The 21218-nt window shown below is 36.1% G+C and overlaps 1 long non-coding RNA gene across 2 annotated transcripts; it reads right to left on the reverse strand.

Annotated features, from left to right (window-relative positions):
- Positions 1-458: 458 nt before the first annotated feature.
- Positions 459-5793, reverse strand: LOC118203323 (uncharacterized). Of its 2 annotated transcripts, XR_015043008.1 has the most exons (3): positions 5301-5793; positions 1795-1886; positions 459-858 (listed from the first exon to the last, which is right to left on the reverse strand). It is a non-coding gene; the product is annotated as an uncharacterized LOC118203323 (long non-coding RNA). The 2 variants fall into 2 exon arrangements; XR_004760544.2 differs by lacking the exon at positions 5301-5793 and having other exon boundaries at positions 1795-2535.
- Between the last annotated feature and the right edge of the window lie 15425 nt (positions 5794-21218).

A 21218-nucleotide genomic window follows, 5' to 3' on the forward strand; every position in this document is an offset into this window, starting at 1 on the left:
TTAGCTCCATATATTGCACAAAATATTGCAAAAGAAATGTTTTTATTTCTTATTACATAATTATGAAGACCTTAAAATTAATTATTACCCCAAATTATGAATAAAATCTAAAATCTTCAGTTAGCTTGTTACGCTTTCTATTTTTGAGAAGTTATATGCATACAAATTTCAATACATTAATCATTACAGGTGAATAAATGCTTACATATACTTTTAGACTATAACTTATTTTTATATATGCTAATTCCAAGTCTCATTTGGGAAAAATAAATTTTAAAGTGAAATAATAAGGATTATAGCTCACATGTGTAAGCTAAAAATTCATTTTTCATAATTCTGCTGAAAATTATTATGTATTTCATTTGTTGATTAAATCCGAATAGGAATCATTACCATAACTGCAGAATTATATTAATTTCAATGAACGAAGTATTTTAAATATAAGTGAAAACAAGCAATGCATGAAAAACTCTTTATTAGTAAATATATGTACATATATATACATATATAAAAATGGAAAATATGACAATAAAATGACATTAAAAATATGAAATGTAATGCATGTACAGAATGCAATAAATTCATACTCAATCATGTATTTAAAGAGTCCACACAAGCTCTAGGAGTGCTGACATTATACAAAAGGCTTGCCACAAAATTATAAAAATTTGTTGATGTATGTGCATATTGAACGCTAAATACAAAATTAGTTTTAAATAGAATGTCAAATGCCTTCATGGCATGATTTGGGCATGTTATTAAGTGATTTACTGTTTTAATATAGAATGAACTTGTAATACACACTATAATGGGCTGTTTATTCTGAGCTGGCCCAAGAGATTCCATGTCTTCTATTTCCTGAAAATAAATTTCTTTATTAAGAATACATCCATTACCTATCTATTAGGACAAGTCAAATATCAATGAGCCATACTAGAAAGTATATCTTTCCAATTAAAAAATATCGCCAGAAAATTTGTTCTTCTTTCAAAAATAAGTAATTCCTAGTAATTTTATTCACATAGAGGTCTTTTGCTTTTAGTTTCTGTAAAAATGCAGTATAAATACATATAGGAATATGTAAATATTATATTGATGCAAATATAGAATAGGATAGTCTATTTGTGCATATAGGAATATGTAAATATTATATTGATGCAAATATAGAATAGGATAGTCTATTTGTGCATTGCTTCTTAATGAAAAATGTAATAAATAATGTACATAAAAATGTAAAAAGAACAAACTATATGGAGAATTAGTCTGTCTTTTCCTTATGAAAACAAGTATCATCCCTTCATAATAAACTACTGTTGTTCATAATAAACTATTGTTATTGTAAAGATGTTTGTTCTTGATTTCATGATCGCTATAGTCTGGCTGGAAGTGTATCTTTTGAATTTCACCTTGAAGCAATTTTTCCATCACTTTACAAGTTAAAAAAAAAAAAAAAAATTTTATGTTCACTGTATATACATGCATATATATGATTAGTGTCATGCTTTAGATTTAGATCATATAAAGGCATCACACATATTACAAACCATCTTATTCTCTTGAAATATTTGCTAGTATGTAGGTGACATTCAAATCAGTGCAATTCCAATTCTACAGAGATTAGCTAAATGACCATGCATCATCTGTGGGTACAATAATCGAAAGCAGCCTGAGAAGATGAATTTTAGCAACATGAGGCCAAATACATTCACTGTTGTAAAATGGCTCATTTTAATATAATCTGCCTTCTTAAAATGAAAGTTAGTGCAAAGCATATCAAAATTCCTCAATACTTACATTTAGCAAATATTAGAAGTGCAGGATTTGGATTTTTTTAAATTTTTTTTCAAATAACAGCCTGATGCTAAAATACTTGCTTTGCCTTTACCCTACAAAAATAAAAATAAAAATATATATAAAAGACATATACTGGATAAAAATTGCATGTGAAATATAATAATTAATTGAAACTATATAAATATCACACATGAACCATTCAAGATAGAATATGTAGCAAATTTCAAAGGATATGCAGCTCAGCTCACTTACATATAGTATCAATAGCTTATTTACATATACATACACTGCAAACTAAAAATATTATCCTATGAAAAGAATTTTATAGCTAAGCATATGAAATTATTTTTTATGCATAGACTTATGCCAAATATTTACTCATTAATAATGAATAAAACCTTTTCCCCTCTTTCTTTCCAATAATTTTAGCTGATCAAAAGTTCTGTGAGCAAAACTAATGCTTTTAGGTCATCTCTCTCTAATATATATAAATACACACGTTTATTACATAATGATTGCAAAAATATCATTAAAAAGACCTTTGGCACTAGAGGCACATGCATTTACAGCTTACCTTTATGAGCCAGAAGAAACAAACTTAGACAAAACCATTTCAATTGTTTTTATGACCGAAACATACTGAAATGTTTCTTTTACAATTTTGGTTTCAAATTGACCTGTTTTTGTATTCAGAGCTTGATCCAATCTACTGCCAAGCATAATTTCGACAGGTTCGATAAAATTCTGACGGCTTTTCAAAGCCTTTATTTTAGTTGCTGACATGCCATCAAAAATCTGCCTAATGGGAAGGATGCCTCCGTGGAGGTCTTTGTAAGGCAAACTGGTTCGTATACACGGTACACATGGAGAAAACCACAAAAAAGTCCATGCAGCCAGCTCCTTCATGGGATTCAAACTCTGGACCGAACTACCAGTGATCAGCGACTTTGCCGCTAGTGGGCATTATTTAGGGGATGTGCATTAATGTTCGGAGAAAAAGCATGATATTAAGCATTTGTTAGTTAACAGCCTGTTAAACATGGTATTTAGGGCATATAAATTAAAATGAGCGCAGGGGTGTAGCTAGAGGGGGACAAGGGGCATCTGTCCCCGGGCGCAGGATCCAAGGGGCGCCAAACTGATGTTACGGCATTTTAGAATTAAATGTTTTCCATCCTTGGCAAGCAGTAGGGGGCGCGAAATCTTCAGTTGTCCCTGGGCGCTGAAAACCCTAGCTACGACTCTGAATGAGCAGCAAGAAATATAATATTAAGCATACGTAAGTAAAATTTACATAAAATAAATATTAGTTACTGAAATCAATTTGGCCTTCCCCCATTTTCTCAAAATTGTCCCAAAAACTATTCCGTTAAGAAAATTTTCGGCAACATATTATCTTAGAAGGAAACATTCTTTAAACGCAATTTAATATTTCTTTGACTGTATCTCAACCATTATGCTTAATTTCATGGCGAGACAAGTACTCGAGTATGCAGTTTTGTAAATTTTCTTTGCAAACACTTTAAAATCACTTTTAGGAAACATAGCACGGAAATCAGACAAAATAATAATAAATTGAGAAAAAATGAGACATGCAAATAAATTTTGAACAGCAGCGAAAGAAAGCGAGGAGACCGCAAGAGAATTCTACCAGCTTTGTGCTTTTGCAGCGTTTACATTTACTGGATTCTTTGCGGTAGTGTTTTCGAAGGCAGGTGGAAGGATGGTAACTTTGAACTTCTGCAGTTCATAAAATTTCAGAATGCAATTCCAAAGGATTAAAAAACACCTAAGACTGAGAAATTGTACCATACTGTCTACAAATCGGCTGATAGAGTATTAAATCAAACTTTTAGAATACTATTAATGATTTTGTGTATAGGAAAACAAACAAAATAGTACTTTACGGTATTAGAATTAATGTTTTATTTCAAAAATAAACCCAGATATTTTGTTTTTATATATATCATTTTGACATTTTATAGACCTTTTTATTGTGCACTGAGCAAGGCAGCAAGAACTCTGGCTACACCTCTAACAGTGTTCACATAACTTAGTTATTGAAAATGTAAACAAGCTGTGTTACCTGGGTCTTTAAATCCTATCTAAACCAGAAAATGAATTCATATGAGTTTATTAAAATCAGGTTACTTACATTTCTTTCCTACTTTAAAGGACTGTGGATAAGAAAAGGTTTATAAGACTTGTTTGATACAACAATAGCTTTTGCTAATGTAAACAATTATATTATTTTGAACATTACTTTATCAGATCCTCTCACTCATTTTAATATCACTAGGAGAAGATATAATAACTAATTGAAATGAAGAGGCATTAATCTTGAAAAGTAATAAGTAAATGTCATTAGTTTAACTTTCTAACTATTGAGTTGATGTATATGAATTAATCTATGAATCATTTTAGAATTATCATGTTTAAATTAGTATATATTTCGACAATATTGAAAGTATGCCTGACAAGTTTTCTTAGAAGGGGGAAATAAATAAATAAAAATAACTCGTCGAATTAGGTTTTCTCCCGCAATAGAAGGGAGGGGAAGCTGTTTTTTAATTGTCCATTCTATTATCTGTTAAAAAAATAAGTTAATTTTTTAAATATGATAGGCGCTGCCACAAATATAAGGCAATATTGCTTAATTTTCATATTATAAAATAAAAATGCATCAAACATTTAGGTTTTATGGCTTACATATAAAAAAGTCGTTTTGCTTCAGTTGAAATAAAAATGTTTAGACATGTACGAATTTTACTATTTAATTAAGGTCTGAAAAAAACATGCCTTACATTTTTTAAAAATAAATACTGTTTTTTTAATTTTCTTATTTGCATTAAAAGAAATAAACATTTGGTGTACGTATTATATATTGGCATATACGTATATTTGTCAGTAAATACATATTTAGCATAAAATAAATACATGTATATAGCATATAAAGTCAACTGAATATATGGAATTTTCAAAAATCCGGACTCGGTATAGTTTTTAATTAAGAACAGAGTAGACCTGGAACATTTAATAATACAACAGTTTTCAGTTTGTCATCAGAAAATCAAAACTTATTTTTTTTTTTTTTAAATAGCTGGGTTTTTTTTTAGTCCAAAGGGGCAATTCTCCCAGAAGGACTGTTAATTTCGTTTTGGCATTTTGCATCGATTCCCGATATGTTTCATTTCAAATTGCTGCCACCAAACATTATATTTAAAGAAATTAAATAATGAAGAATCTGCATGAATGTATGTATGTTTCTCGCATTGTAATAAAACAACGGCACCTAGAGCCAACAAAATTTGAATAAGGTAATCTTCCATAGAATATGGGCATGTGGAAGCCCTAATTTGAATTTGAAATTGGTTTTATTATTTTCTTTATTATTTAATATTTTGTAATACTTCAACGAATTTTTGATTAACAAAGTAAACTATTTCAAAGCGAGCAATGGCAAGACTGCTCGTGTAAAAAATAAATATATATATATATATATATACCTCCAGCTCGCGAGACTCTGTATTGGAAATTCTAAAGATATGTTCATTTTAAAATTATTTTGCGATATTGCTGTTGAATGTTTTTATGGTTTAAGTGCGAAGAACATGATATTTAATAAATAAAGGTAACACACAAAATGTTAAAAAAACGCCCCTTTGGACGTAATTTAAAATCTGAAGCTTTCAGTCTTTTTTAAAGAATGCAAGATTTTTTTTAAATCGTAAACGGAAAGCCGTCTTATCAGCTTTATTGGCCTCCCGGACTTTTGTAGCTACACCTACACTCTCGAGAATAACAACATATTTGCAAAAATATAAGTTTTAGAATGCTGATATGACCCAGGTAGTGCTAGTATTTATATTTTGGAAAAATTCAGCTTTGCAACAGTAAGTGAATTTTATTGTCACAAACTATAAGCAGAATTTATAAAAAATGAAAGTTAAAAATCTATTAAAAACTACTAGAAGCTGAAAACGATATGACTTCAATAGGAAATTCAGTAAAGTATACGGTTTTTATTTCTTCCAATACTACCAAATAATTTACACATTTGTGTTATAAAAAAAATCAAAACTTTAGTATGCATTTTTTTTTTCCACCGCTGTTCTTCCTATTTGAAATAGGAATGCATGCAAAACTAAATTTAAATAACTAAATTCGATAGCTTTGTGTAAATTGTTCAAAAATAAAAATAATGTTAAGAATTATTTACAAAAAGTACCATCCATACGTACAGCTTTCATTGTGTTAGCAGTACGTAATAAATAAAACTACGTTACAGCATTACACTCTTAAAGCAAATTTACAGACACCTAAAAAAAAAGAGCAAACTAAAACTACTTTTTATTACATACTTAAATTTTGACACATAAATCTAACTATAATTTATAATAATTAAGATATTTATATTAAGAAATAATTGTATATATATTTTAAAAGCGAACTTACTTTCGGCAAAGGAGCTGTATCCATTGTTACGACTGTCCTCGCTTGAAATGGCGCTTAGCCAAAGAACGTTCTTTGACTTAGCAAACTTGTTTGGTCAATCTGGGTGGACAATGGCAAGACCAACGAGATAATATACTGTTATAAGAAGTCGTTGGGCAAGACAGGGGGTCGTCCTGCTCCTTCAATTCACTCCCTTCCCCAAGGTTATTATTGCAAGTGGGAAACATGTTCTGCTACCAAGACAGTAAATTTGCTTTGCTTGACACGAAAACGGAGCGAAAACTGCTGTCACCCTCCAAATCTCACCCTGCGAGATTTAGAGTGTAAGGGATACTTAGAGCAGGGTTTCTCAACCGGTGGTACGCAAAGAAGCAAAGTATTTTTAACTATTAAATTCAAAAATTAAAACCCCAACATCCTGATTGAGTTTTTTCTCTAACTCGCAAATTTATGCGATCTGTTCAAGAGTGGTGGTGGTAGTAGTACTTTGTATTTGGTGGTACTAAAGGTTTTCAATTTTTGTTTAGATGGTATGCGTTAGTCCAAAGGTTGAAAACCGCTGCCTTAGAGGATTTTCTACGGGACACTAGCTTATGAAGAACGACATATAATAGCTGCCCAGACGGTATAGTGGTTAGCGGAGGTAAACCGCTGAGTTGGCTTCCGACCCAGGTATAGATATATCCATGCAGAATTGGTTACCAACTCGGCGGGAGTCAACCACTAGCTACCAGGCCGCAGCCCTGGGCATAAAATGCAAAAAAGAGATATACATGTGCATACAAGGCACTTGAGTACAGCAATGTACAAAGAAATATATACATGTGCATACAAGGCACTTGAATACAACAATGTACAAAGAAATATATACATGTGCATACAAGGCACTTGAAGAAGAGTACAATCAAAATATATGTATATACATATAAATACAAACTCATACAGATATATACAAACTTACATACATAGATATTCCGAAACAAATAAAAGTATACATACTCTCATATTGATATATACACCCATACGTATACGTTATCATGATGGTTAAAGTTTACAAGAAGCATGACATTGAGGTACGCGTGATCCTTAGTATAAATTAGGTACCATACGCTGGTGTGCAAAAATTAAGACGAAGTCGAAAAATTAGCATATCAGCTGAACGAAGAGGCAGAGCGGACAGGAAGACCAATCAGGAGATTAAGTAAGGTGATGTACGGTAGCACATGCGCAGATATGCAGGTAGACGTAATGGGGGAGTGTCTGAGTAGTATACAGCATGTTGTCGGTGTAAGATCAGTATTTCTGGCAAAGAGATTGCACGCCGTATAGCAGTTAAAATCACACCGAGTTGCTGCCTCAGCGAGAAATGGCGAATAATCAATCTGTTAGACGACATTTGGATGCTTTTACCCGAGCTCGAATCATTGGGAAGTTGGAGGAAGGCCGCAGTGTGACAAGTGTGGCTGCAGAGTTCGGAATTGCTCACAGCATCGTTTCACGACTTTGGGGACAATTTCAAACTACAGGAACAGTTATCCGGGCGTTTAGTAGTGGTCGTCCACGAGGAACCACACCCGCAGATGACCGGTATATTGCCTTACAGGCCAGAAGAAACAGGCGGCAGACAGCGGGAGAAATCGCTAGACACACGACACAGGCGACTGGACGACCGATATCGCGTTTTACCCTGGCCAGAAGACTGCACGGTGGTGGTCTGTTTGCACGACGCCCTGTACGGTGTGTACCTCTAACGCCTGCCCATCGGAGAAGGCGTTCTCTGTGGTGCCGGGAACACCGGAATTGGAGAGACAATAAATGGGGACGAGTACTCTTTACAGATGAGAGCAGATTCAGTCTGAGTAGCGATTCTCATTGCATACTCATCTGGAGAGAGCGGGGAAGCCGCAATCAACCCTCGAACATCATTGAAAGGGACAGGTATGGAGGTGGCGGTGTTCTCGTTTGGGGAGGCATCATGCTTGGTAGTCGTACAGACCTTCACATCTTCGACGCAGGTTCAGTCAACGGGACCCGTTATCGTAACGAGATTCTTCTTCCATATGTGCGTCTTTTTAGAGGCGCTATGGGTCCGCAGTTCCTTTTCATGGACGACAATGCACCATGTTATCGCATAGTAGCTGCCGAACAGCTCTTAGGGAGTGAGGATATTGAACGTATGGATTGGCCGGTACGATCTCCGGATCTCAATCCCATCGAGCATGTATGGGATTTTCTAGGCAGACGCTTGGCAGCTCGTACCTTACCACCAGTAACGATTCCGGAGCTTCGATTGGCGCTGCAAGACGAATGGGCAGCAATGCCTCAACAACTCATTGACACTCTCATTCTCAGCATGGGCAGACGTTGTGAAACCTGCCTAGCAGTCAGGGGAGGTCCTATTCCCTATTAAAGACCAAATGTTTCTTGCTGGACACCCATCACAGGGATGTTTCGGCCTTCAGTCGCATTGCGCTCCATGCTACTTTTTCAATAAAGCTTCTTTTTATCCCTCTGATTTCTCTTTTAGTAAGTGTTGCTTACATTACTCATGTCCTTACGTATTGGGGATCTTACGGTATTAAATGGGTTGATTTGGAAAGCTTTTGTACAAAGTTATATTGAAAAAACCGTCTCGTGCTTAATTTTTGCATACCAGTGTAAATAAAAGATATAAACATATACAGATACAGTACAACATTCAGGTACAGTACAAACTTTGTGTATGAAAACCTGGCATAGCATAAATACAAAATTACATATTGAACATACATACTCTGTTGCTGACACATTGAACTAGTTTATATATTTCTAACGTGCACACTGCTAGGCTTTGCAGAGCAATTATTCTGTTTTCAGGTTAATAAATGTCCCATTTTAAGAAGAGTTAATGCCATACTGAAGGTGCGTTGGTGTTGGTGTGTTGGTGTATTTAATTATGGCAAAGCACACGAGGGCTATCTGCCTAAGGGGAGGGATGCCTTTCGTGGAGGACTTTCTAAGGGAAACTGGCTCGTATACACGTTACACATGGGGAAAACCACGAAAACGTCCATGCAGCCAGCCCGTTCGCGGGATTCGAACCTCGGACCGAACTACCAGTGTTCAGCGACTTCACCGCTCGGCCGCTGGTGGGCCATACTGAAGGTGCGATGTCTATTTCTAAGAGAACTGTGCTTAGAAATGGCATTGTTAGAACCTAATGTGTGTTAGATACGACTCAAGTATGTACTATATGGCTACTATTTTCCAGCGTCAGAAGAGTAATTGCTAGTACAGTAGTCAATTATTGTTTTCAGTTTCCGCTGGGCTACTCTGTTACTTTGTAGATTCTGGAACCAATTTGGCCAGAATCTGGCTCCTGGTTGCTTGAGGCTGTTAAGTGCTGTGTGTGGGCAGGAGAACACAAAATGATCTGGATGACCGTCCTCCCCACATTCGCAGTTACCATTCTCTCTAAAGCCAAAGCGGCAGAGGTATGAAGGAAAGGGCCCATGACCAGTGAGAAAATACGTCATGTAATTGCTATTAGTTTGGATTGTTGTCTTGACCTTGGGAATGAGGTTGTAAACACGTCTCCCTGTGGAGGCTTGATCCCAACGTTCTTGCCATATTCTTAGGAGCTGATGGAATGTCCGACTCTTTAGGTCCGAGACTTGTCTAAGAGTCGGGACTTCTCGCAAAGTGGATGAATCTGCTGCTTCCTTTGCAAGAACATCTGCTCTCTCATTTCCTTCTATTCTCGTATGAGCGGGCACCCAGATGAGTGAGGGTCTTTGCGATGCAGGCATGTGTGTTAGAATGACTCTAATGCTGCTGACAATAGGACTGCGAGAACGAATTCCAGCTATCGCAGCGAGGCTTGAGGCTGAGTCTGTGTAGATGATATTGGGCACTGTGGGATTATTCTTCAGGTGGAGAAGAGCTGCTCTGATTGCTATGAGTTCCGCCTGAAAGACAGAGTTTTCAGAAGCGAGCTTTCTTTACCACTCATACGTTAAAGCTCCTCCAGATAGTATACAAAATCCGCTTCCCGTGCCCCCTGGTGTTTTAGAGCCATCAGTGAAAACACCATTTGCAAATCCCAAGTCCCGTGTTCTATTAAAGTAGATATTGTCCACAAGGTTATTTTTAGCAGGGTGGCAGGTAGCTTACGGTGTGTGATGCTCATAATCAGTATGGATATAAATTTGTCCCCAGAGACTCATGGTGTGTCGTAGTCTGCTTACGTTAACCACTGCAGCCTCTCGTTCAATTAACAAATCCAGTGGCGGCGTGCCTGCGATAATTTGTAAGGCTGCCGTGGACGTGGTACGATAAGCCTTGCAAATGAGAAGAAGCTGGTGTCGCTGTATGGAGAGTAGTGAACGTCTCGTTTGGGAAGAGATGTTAGTTCCCCAAATAGCAGCGGCATATAGAATAATTCTTTCCACTACTGTCTTGTACCATATTCTAAGCAAGTGACATGGGATACCCCATCTTAACGAGGTTGTTAATCGCATGGAAGTAGTCAGTCTATTGATTCTTAACTTTAAAGAAGAGATGTGTGGTTGCCAAGAAAGTCTATTATCTATTACTACTCCTAGGTACTTAAGTTGTTTAACACATTTAATGGAGGACCACAAGAGTTTTAGACAGGGGTTTCTACGTAATGGAGAGCCTCGACTAATAATGAGTGCTTGTGTTTTAGGCACCGAGAGTTTCAGTTTATGTTCTCTCACCCAGTCAGCAAATAAATTAAGGCTATCCTGAGTTCGCATTTCAAGGTCACTTCGGCCTGCTACAATGAGTAAAAAGTCGTCTGCGTATGCTAAAAGCCTTACACCTTCTTTGTTTTCAAAGACTGAAAAAACTGAGTTAGCAACTATGTTCCAAAGAACGGGTCCAAGACAGGAACCTTGCGGACATCCTCTCTTAAGACCCTTCCTTACCAATTCCTTGTCTAACGTCATTAAAACTTGTCTTTTGTCAAGATAGCTGCGAATCAGGTGTGTTATGGAAGCAGAGCATTTGAGGGCATCCAAACTGTTCATGATGTCGGGCCACCACAGCGAGTCGAAAGCTCCTTGAATATCGAGGGATACGACTGCTGTGTGCCTATCTTCCATTTTGTTAGTGAGTATTATATCCAAAAGCTGACTCAATGCGTGCTCCGTGGACATACCTGGTTTGAAACCGAATTGATTCTGATGAAGGCTTTTAGATCGTTCAATGAAGTACACGAGTCTGCCGAGTACAACTCGCTCAAGTAGTTTACCCAGAGCAGGCAGGAGACAAACTGGCCTATATGAGGATGGGAGGAAGAGCTTACTGCGGTACCGAAGGGTTCGGAGAAGAATCCCGGAGAAGGCATGGATGTTTGTAAATGTATAGTGTCTTTGCGGCATGTGGTACTCTAAATGTATGGCGAGCCGAAAGTCCTCATGTGGATTGGCGGTAGAGGAGAAGGGGTTGGGAGACCCTCGGACCACCACCCTGCGGCGCTTTCCCTCAAAACTGTGGAGGAAATAGAAGTGCAACCTTCTTGAAGCTCTGGCAACCATTCTTGCATGAAATTCATGGATAAGACAACAACAAGAACTGCATATAATCAGCCCACTTAGCTGCCGGGAAAGAAATATGGAATGAACTACTAGTGTTGCGTGGTTTTCATTAGCTTCTTATTCGCTGGAACTCTTATGTAATAGTACAGGTTGAGGTAAAGTCGCTTTGGCTTCAAACTTAATTATGGCTAGATTCTGTATAGGTCAAAAACTAATTTGATTTATACGTTATTCTATTAGCTTGTTTAATTTTTGTATTCGTTATCTTAAACTTGCTTAACCGGTTATCTCTATCAAATTCATAGCAAATATTTCTCAGAATCGTCTGTACGCCAACTCGATTATGCAGACACCAGAGTTTATGGATTACTTTTAATACAATGTTCTGTATTTCAAAATATTTATAATGGATCACGTACGAGTAGAATGTCAGCATAATTTCAAAATAAAACCTACCAAAAAGGAATTCTAATGCCACAGTAATCCTCTTTTACTGAGTATTCATTCCAGCAGCTAGTATTTCAAGATGCATTATAGTTCTGGGAAAAGACTGTCTTAAAATATGTTCCGAAACTGTGATGTGATTTCCTTTCGTGGTATATTTTTTATTGATATTAATTAATTAATTCAATTAATGATTCAGATAATTATTTCAGAATCTGCGATCTGTCGTTTGTGCCCTTAAAATCCTTTTGGCAGTTATTGACAGTAGGTATTTTAAAGTAGTGTATCAATCTTGTAGCTGTTTCTGTTATGTTAGATGGCAATAGTGGTTACAAAGAAGGCGCCGAATAGTCAAATTTGTTAAGGACACCAAAAAGTAACGTTTGCGAAATGGATAATCATAATCAGAGAATTTTTAACGGAAGAAGGGAAGTCGTTATAAATTCTTTCGTCATGATAGCGCCTTTCCTTTTTTTATTTATTTATTTATTTATTATTTTTTTTTAAGTTGTTTATTTTGTTTAAGTAAAAGGATACAGGGCCGATTCATTATGACTAGTTCTGTTAGGGAATTCTTTGCTTCTTGAGCTGCCTGTAGTTTACAGAATATGTGAAAATGTTAATAAATAGATTTTTGCTGAATATCGAAAACTCTTAACATTTACAAAGATGCTTTAAATGTGACGAGTTAATTTTTGTTGCGAATCTGTAACGAGGTGTATGTTCTATTTCGATTAACTTTCTTAGAACTAGGAAGAATTTTCACAACATAAACCGAAAATCGAGTCATTCCTTCTGCAATTAATCAACTAAACATGGAATTCGGAGTTTTCTTCCCGGGCTAGCGTCATCGTTCCCGGGCTCTTTCATTAAATGCGCCGGCGGGAAAGCGAGGGGTGAAGGAATACAACGCAGAACTATTCGGGGCGGCATAACAACCCCATTTTCGTCACCACAGACAGGAAAAAGGCGGCTTATGTATTGAAGAAGAAAAGAGGGAGAGAAAGTGCACAAACCAAGAGAATTTTAGCGATGCGAAAATCGATTCGGTGTGTATCAATGGGACATGGAGTGGGTTTTGTGTTTCGTTTGACTGTTCTATCGAGTGTTTTAGTGATGAATGGAGTCTGTATTTATGAGCAGATGGCTAAGCACTGTGATTTTCACTCTTTACACAACACAGTTTTGTTTGTTTGAAAAAGGAAAATGTTAACTTAAAAGAAGATGTACAAATTGATTTCAAACCCGATAAACCTTCATGATAACATCGCTAACTAAATTAATAACGAGCAGTGGACTTAAAATAAAATTTTTATGCTGTTGTGTAAATTTCTTTATGCTTTTACGGCTACAAATTATATAATAGGGATTCTTTGATATTTTAAATAGGTTTTTTGTATTTATAATTTTTTATTTTATTTTCTAGATTTTGGTTTACATTTATGGTATTATTTGATTTTGCGTAAAAATTTTTTTAAAAATTATATTTATATGACGTTTAATTCAAATATTATTCTTTTCCCCTTAAATTAGCTCTTTTATTTAATTCTGCAGTTTATCTCATTTGATCTATTCAAAATAAGATGGACGCAAGACATCCATGTTATTCTAAAGTTATAAGAGCAGCACTAAGAAAAGGAGAAGGGAAGTGCATAATAATTGCATAATAATCGTAATAACTGCACCTAATCATTACGCTTCCTCATAGAAATTGCACGTACAATAATACAATAAGGCAGTGTTCTATTAATATATCACTTCATACACTTGTTTAATGCTTTTTGATTCCAGAACATACTGCTGTCAGATACACCGTGGCTCCCAAAAGAGTTCAGTGAAATATTGCTTTCTTCATAAATAAAAAATTAATGTTTGAGAATAATATCTATAAAGTTCTATTTTTGTGTTTGTAGGAAAAAATGTCACCCGGAAAAAAGGGAAACGGAAAGAATGTCCCCGGAAAATAAGGAACGGAAAAAATGTCCCCCTTCGTTTGCAATGGGAAATATAAGGCATGTTTAGAAAGATCGCCAAGCTGGGTGATAAAAGTTTTATCTCAACAACCGTAACTTCGGATGACCGGAAACATGTGCGAGTAGAAGCAAGAAGATGTGTTGGCTGCTTGTTTCCATGGCTTCCATGGAGCCTACCTCCATGGTTTCTTCGTTAAGGTTAAAAATAGAGGGTTGTTTAAGAGCGGAAAGCTTTCGCGATGGAAGCCAGGGGGAAAGGCGGGTTGTCCAGCGTCGGTCATTGTCAGGTCTTTAGTAATTACTCTCCTGGCACCGCATGTAGTTATAGCCTTAAGCTGCGGTTTAGTGAAACATTTATTGACGCACAACAGAAAACGAATTCATCCTCAGCTTTGGTATAAGAAACAGTTGTAGATGCAATTTCAAGTTACGGTTTGCGATAAGAATAGTACTAAATTTTTTAGCTAATTAATTTTCGCATAATTTTTTTTCTCATTTGATTTTAATTAAAAGTAACGTATCTGCACAGGAAACAATTGTTTAATTTTGCACTTAAGTTTGAAAACAAGAATACCACAGTTATTAAAATTAAGAGGTTTATTTCAAAATTATTAGTCCCTGAGGGAGTATTGTTTTCATTTTGCGATTTTGCGTCGAATCACTCTGAAAGTTCGTTTCACTTTTCAAATTGTTGCCACCAAATATTATGATAAAACAACGGTACCTAGAGCCATCGAGTTTTGAATGACGTAATCCTACTGCGAATATGGGCAACTGGAAGCCCAAATTTGGAATTTGTTTTATTATAGATTTTATATTTTGTAACGAATTTTTGATTAACAAACTCAAGAATTTCAAAGCGAGCCATGGCAACGTTGTACAGAAAAAAAACATTTTTATCTCCAGCGCGTGAGACTGTGAATCGGAAATTCTAAAAATGTGCTCAATTTAAAATTATTTTGCGATACTGCTCTTGAAATGAATTTTATGGTTTGCGAAGAATATGATATTTAATAAATAAAGGTAACACACAAAATGTTAAAAAAAAGGCCCCTTTGGACGTAATTCAAAATCTGAAACCTTTCAGATTTTTTATTTTACTAAAATTTTAAAATCTAATTAAAATGGATCCTATAACCACGCGATATATGGAAACTTTTCTTATTAGAAATAATTACGAATTATTAATTGCATTAATATAATATTGTGTGTGATTCTGTTGAAGTTATAAAAAATAAAGGAATTTTAATAACGAATATAGTGTTTTAATAAACAAACCCGAAAATTTTCGCGATTACACTTTCTACAACGGCCCATTAGCGGCTGAGCGGTAAAGTCACTGAACACTGGTAGTTCCGTTCAGGGTTTTAAATTGAATATATGTTCCTTGGAGATGGTATATGGAAACTTTTCTTATTATAAATAATTATGAATTATTAATTGCATTAATATATATATTGATACAATTTTATGTGTGATAAAATAAAATAGTAAATAGAAACACTGTCTTCATTTAGTTGTTGTTAATTGATTGTATATGGGTTTATACCCATTGATAAGTGGATTAAACTGCAATCAATGATAAAACTGCATTTTTTTCAATATTTAAAATTTACTTTTGATTTGTTTCTTTGTTAGATTACATATTTTCTTTACAGATTTTTATAAGAGAAACTGAAATTACTACTTAAAATACTAATTTAATTTTTGACTAAAAAATTTTTTTTCGTTCAGGGTTTTAAATTGAATATGTGTTCCTTGGAGATGGTATATGGAAACTTTTATTAGAAATAATTACGAATTATTAATTGCATTAATATAATATTGTGTGTGATTCTGTTGAAGTTATAAAAAGTAAAGGAATTTTAATAACAAATATAGTGTTTTAATAAACAAACCCGAAAATTTTCGCGATTACACTTTCTACAACGGCCCATTAGCGGCTGAGCGGTAAAGTCACTGAACACTGGTAGTTCCGTTCAGGGTTTTAAATTGAATATATGTTCCTTGGAGATGGTATATGGAAACTTTTCTTATTATAAATAATTATGAATTATTAATTGCATTAATATATATATTGATACAATTTTGTGTGTGATTATATTGAAGTTTATAAAAAATATAGGAATTTTAATAACGAATCTACTGTTTGAATAATAAATGCGAAAATTTTCGCGATTGCACTTTATACAACGGCACATTAGCGGCTGAGCGGTAAAGTCACGGAACACTGGTAGTTCGGTCAAACTTTCGATTCCCGGCGAACGGTCTGGCTGTATGGGTGTTTTCGTTATTTTCTGTCTGTGTAACGCGTATGCAGTATCATCTGCGTGCATACGTGAATAAAGCGGGCGCTAAACCGCTGAACACTGCTAGTTCGGTCCAACTTTCGAATCCCGGCGAGCGGGCTAGCTGCATGAGTGTTTTCGTGATTTTCCACATATACATAATGTATGCAGTATCTTCTGGATGCCTACCTGAATATAGCGGGCGCAGTCCGCGCAAAACCGCTGAACACTGGCAGTTGGGTCCAACTTTCGAAGCCCCTGCGAGCGGGCTGAATGCATGGGTGGTTTCGTAATTTTAGGCATATGTATCGCGTATGCAGTATATTCTGGTCGCATACGTGAATAAAGCGGGCGCAGCCCACCCAAATCCGCAGAACACTGGTAATTCGGTCCAACTTTCGAATCCCGGTGAGCGGGATGATTGCATGGGTGTTTTCGTGATTTTCCGCATGTGTATCGTGTATGCAGCGTCTTCAGGATGCATATGTGAATAAAGCGGGCGCAGCGCGCGCAAAACCGCAGAACACTGATGGTTCGATCCCGGCGATCTACTCTTGGAATAATAAACCAGAAAATATTCGTTATTATATTACGTACAATGGCTCATTAGCGGCTGAGTCGCTGAACACTGGTAGTTCGGTCCAACTTTCGAATCCAGGCCCATGGACTGCCTGCATGGATGTTTTCGTGCATTTCCACACGTGTATCGTGTATGCAGGATATTGGGGACGCATACGTTAATAAAGCGGGCGCAGCCAGCGCAAAAGCACTGAACACTGGTAGTTCGGACCAACTTTAGAATCCCGGCGAGCGGGCTGGCAGCATAGGTGTTTTTGTGATTTTACGCAAGTGTATCGTGTATGGAGTATCTTCTGGATGAATATGTGAATATAACGGGCGCAGCCCGCGCAAAATGCTGAAAACTGGTAGTTCGGTCCAACTTTCGAATAACGGCGAACGGGCTGACTACATGTGTGTTTTCGAGATTTTCTGCATTTCTAACGTTTATGAAGTATCCTGTGGATGCATACGTGAATAAGCCGGCGCAGAACACTGGTAGTTCGATCCAAATTTCGAAAACCGTCAAATAGGCTGGCTGCATGGGTGTTTTCGTGATTTTACACATGTGTATCGAGTACGCAGTATCTTCTCCGTGCATATGTGAATAAAGCGGGCGCAGCTCAAATCCGCTGAACACTGGTAGTTCGGTCCAACTTTCTAATTCCGTCGAACGGGCTGGCTCCATGGGTGTTTTCTTGCTTTTACGCATGTGTATCGTTTATGCAGTATCTTCTCTATGCATATACGAAGAAAGCGTGTTCAGCCCGCGCAAAACCACTGAATATTGGTAGTTCGGTCCAACTTTCGAATACCGGCGAAATTACAATGGGAACTCATGAACATTGAACAATGAAAAGGGAAAGCGGGCGCAGCCCGCGCAAAACCGCTGAACACTGGTAGTTCGGTCCAACTTTCGAATACTGGCGAAATTACAATGGGAACTCATGAACATTGAACAATGAAAAGCGGGCTTCAGCCCGCTCAGCTGGCGGGTTTGCCCGCTAGTAGAAATTAACACTTGTACCGAGCATTATCTCTTTAAGATGACCACTTCCACCAAAGACCAAAATAATTAGAAACGGGGATGATCGTATTAGAGAGGATTTAATGCATTGTACAATGCACCAATGCGTAACCTACTCAGAGCCGGACCATCTAGTAGCCCATAAACGATTGGCGACCATCTCCATAAGACGATCACTTTCAAAAGTGACAGGCATTTCTATAGGTATAAACAAACACTTGCACTGAATATCATCTTTCTAGGGTGGTGATCTTCACAGAATACCAAAAATCAACTAGAAACATGGATGGATTAGGATTATTCAATTATGGCAAAGCGCACGAGGGCTATCTAGCTAAAGGGAGGGATGCCTTCGTGGAGAACTTTCTAAGGGAAACTGGCTCGTATACATATTACACATGGGGAAAACCACGAAAGTGCCCATGCAGCCAGCCCGTTCGCGGGATTGGAATCTCGGACCGAACTACCAGTGTTCAGCGTCTTTACCGCTCGGCCGCTGATAGGCTGAAATCTGATGGATGGCTGATGGATATCTTAGAAAGGATTTTTACTTATAGTAGTTATATTAATTACATTTACGTGTAGAGCTCATGGAAACTTAAAAGCGGCCGAGCGGTTAAGTTGCTGAATACCCTGGTTGTTATATCTGGGTTCGATTCCTAGCAAAGCAGCTTTTCGTGGTTTTTTTCCTATATAACGTGGTTACGAGCTAGTTTTCCTTAGGAAGCCCTCCACGAAGGCAACCATTCTCTTGGCAGATACCTTTCGTGCTCTTTGTTATAGTCAAGTAAACCAAACCAAATTAAAGAAGCTTATTCATTCTACTCTCCAAATTGAGCTCCAAATAAGTCATACGTGGGAGCTTTTCGTATTCATAACGTAAAGCGTATCAAAACGGAAAATTAAATAAATTTATTTATTTAACTTGGTTATCTAGAATTCCAGTTTTTAATTTATCTCTTGTTTCCAAAAATCTGAGCATGAATAATTGTGTAATAAAGCATAGACAGATAACTTTGAAATTCAGAGAATAACTTAAATGACCTTTGACCACTAGCAGCCGAGAGGTAAAAATTGTTGAATATTGGTAGTTCGACTGGCACTCAAACCATGGCGGATGTGCTGCTTACCAGGAAATTTTTGTGTTTTTCTCCATGTGTAACATAAATACGAGTCAGTTTCTATCAGACGTATGAAATAATTTTTGTCAACTACTCTCTATAAACAGTCCTCCATGAAGGCATCCATATTCAATTCGACAGATAATCTTATGGTACTTTGCCATAACCTAAATAATCTGTTTTGATGATCATGTTAATCTTTTCTCATACTGAAGCCTGTGATGCTTTAATTAATGTTTTATTTATCATAAACTGTGTTGACTGCTTTAAATTAACCAAATCAGGATTTTTTTCTGTTAGATTTCCTTTTTGAAATTTTTGACATAATTTTAGAAGCCTAAATATGTCAGATCGTTTTAGTAAGACGTATTATTTGTAGCTGTTTTACATATAAGTACAGAGAATCTCATGACGGCGAACTCTAAAAGTGTTTCCTACAACATAAATAAACAGGCTTTTATACATTTGCCTCTCTAATGCAACCATCTATATAAGTGGCCTAAAAATCGCTTGAAGCCGCCGTTAGTGGTCGCATTAGAAAAGTCTCATTATATTTGCATTTTTGTGGCATTTAATAATTTCAGTTACATGTCTGCCTTATAAATTATAATATTGATTTTTCAAGGTCGTGTAACAACTTTCAATATAAATTAGAATAGTAATAATCTTTTACATTCCATTCGGATTATTGTATTCGTATGAAAACCTTGAATCAATTGTTGATCATTATTTTTTACGTATGCTATTACAAAAATTTAAAAATTCTTAATTATGATATTTTCCAATATTCGGGCTTTAAATGCCCAAGTTATTTAATTTTATGCCAAGATTTAAACTTTGTGCATTTACAATAAGAAGATCTTAATTCTGGAACTTTTTAACATCTGAGGCTGGTTAAAACTGGTTGAAATGTGTTGTAGTCGCAGTTCGTATGCAAAACCATTCTCGCACTGATTTGTTTTATGCTTAATTTATAGCAATTTCCCTAAGTAATCAAATTTTAGATTTATATAATTTTTTTTAAATTGTGAAAATAAACAAAAATAAAGGAGAAAATTTTTCTTTCTTACATTATAATTATTTTCAGTTCATCTTTTATGATAATTAGTGTATTTTTGAATTTTCCTCAACTGTCAAATCTTGTTGTATTTCTAAATATCTTTAGATTATTTACAGTCCCTGCAATCTGTCCTTAAACTCTAAAATAGTTATTAGAAGAATTATTAGAAGCATTTGATGTAATTAATGATCTACGTCGCCCATAGATTCGCAAATTTAGAATTTTCAATATTGTTGCAAGCACTTGAGCAGAAAATTCGTCTTTTCTAGCAAATTGCAAATTTTAAAATTCAAAAAATTCAACTCCATCATTCCAATTTTCAGACTCAATTAAAGGCACTGAAGTTATTTAACATTTAAGAACTCTCGGTGATTTAGAACTCCCCGGAATTTGTACTCAAGAAATGATTTCAAAAATGCTCTTCTACATCTATTAATAATTGTTCTATCCCTTGAATAGCTAGTACCTACTGCATTTTCTCCTCATTTCTTCTTTGGTGGTTATTTTAATCATGGCAAAGCACGGGAACTGTCTGTCTAAGAGAAGGCATGCCTTCGTGAAGGAGTTAACGAAGTATGAGAAAGGGAAACTTGATTGTATTTCCCTTACACATGAAGAAATAACTAAATTATCTTGCAACCAGCTTGTTTGCTGGGATTTGAGCCCCTGTCGAACTATCAGTGTTAAGCGACCGCCAGAGTCGTAGCTAGGGTTTTCAGCGCCCAGGGACAACTGAAGATTTCGCGCCCCTTACTGCTTGCCGAGGATGGAAAACATTTAATTCTACAATGTCGTAACATCAGTTTGGCGCCCCTTGGATTCTGCGCCCAGGGACAGATGCCCCCCTTGCCCCCTTCTAGCTACGGCCCTGGCGACCGCTGGAGCGCTGATGAGCTGCATTATGTATTCTGCTTAAGAATATAGAACACAAATTACTGTGAATTTTATTATATCATCA

Source organism: Stegodyphus dumicola, chromosome 9 (assembly GCF_044657685.1).
Source record: "Stegodyphus dumicola isolate Sdum_Otavi_A_Nest chromosome 9, ASM4465768v1".
Classification (NCBI taxonomy): domain Eukaryota; kingdom Metazoa; phylum Arthropoda; class Arachnida; order Araneae; family Eresidae; genus Stegodyphus; species Stegodyphus dumicola.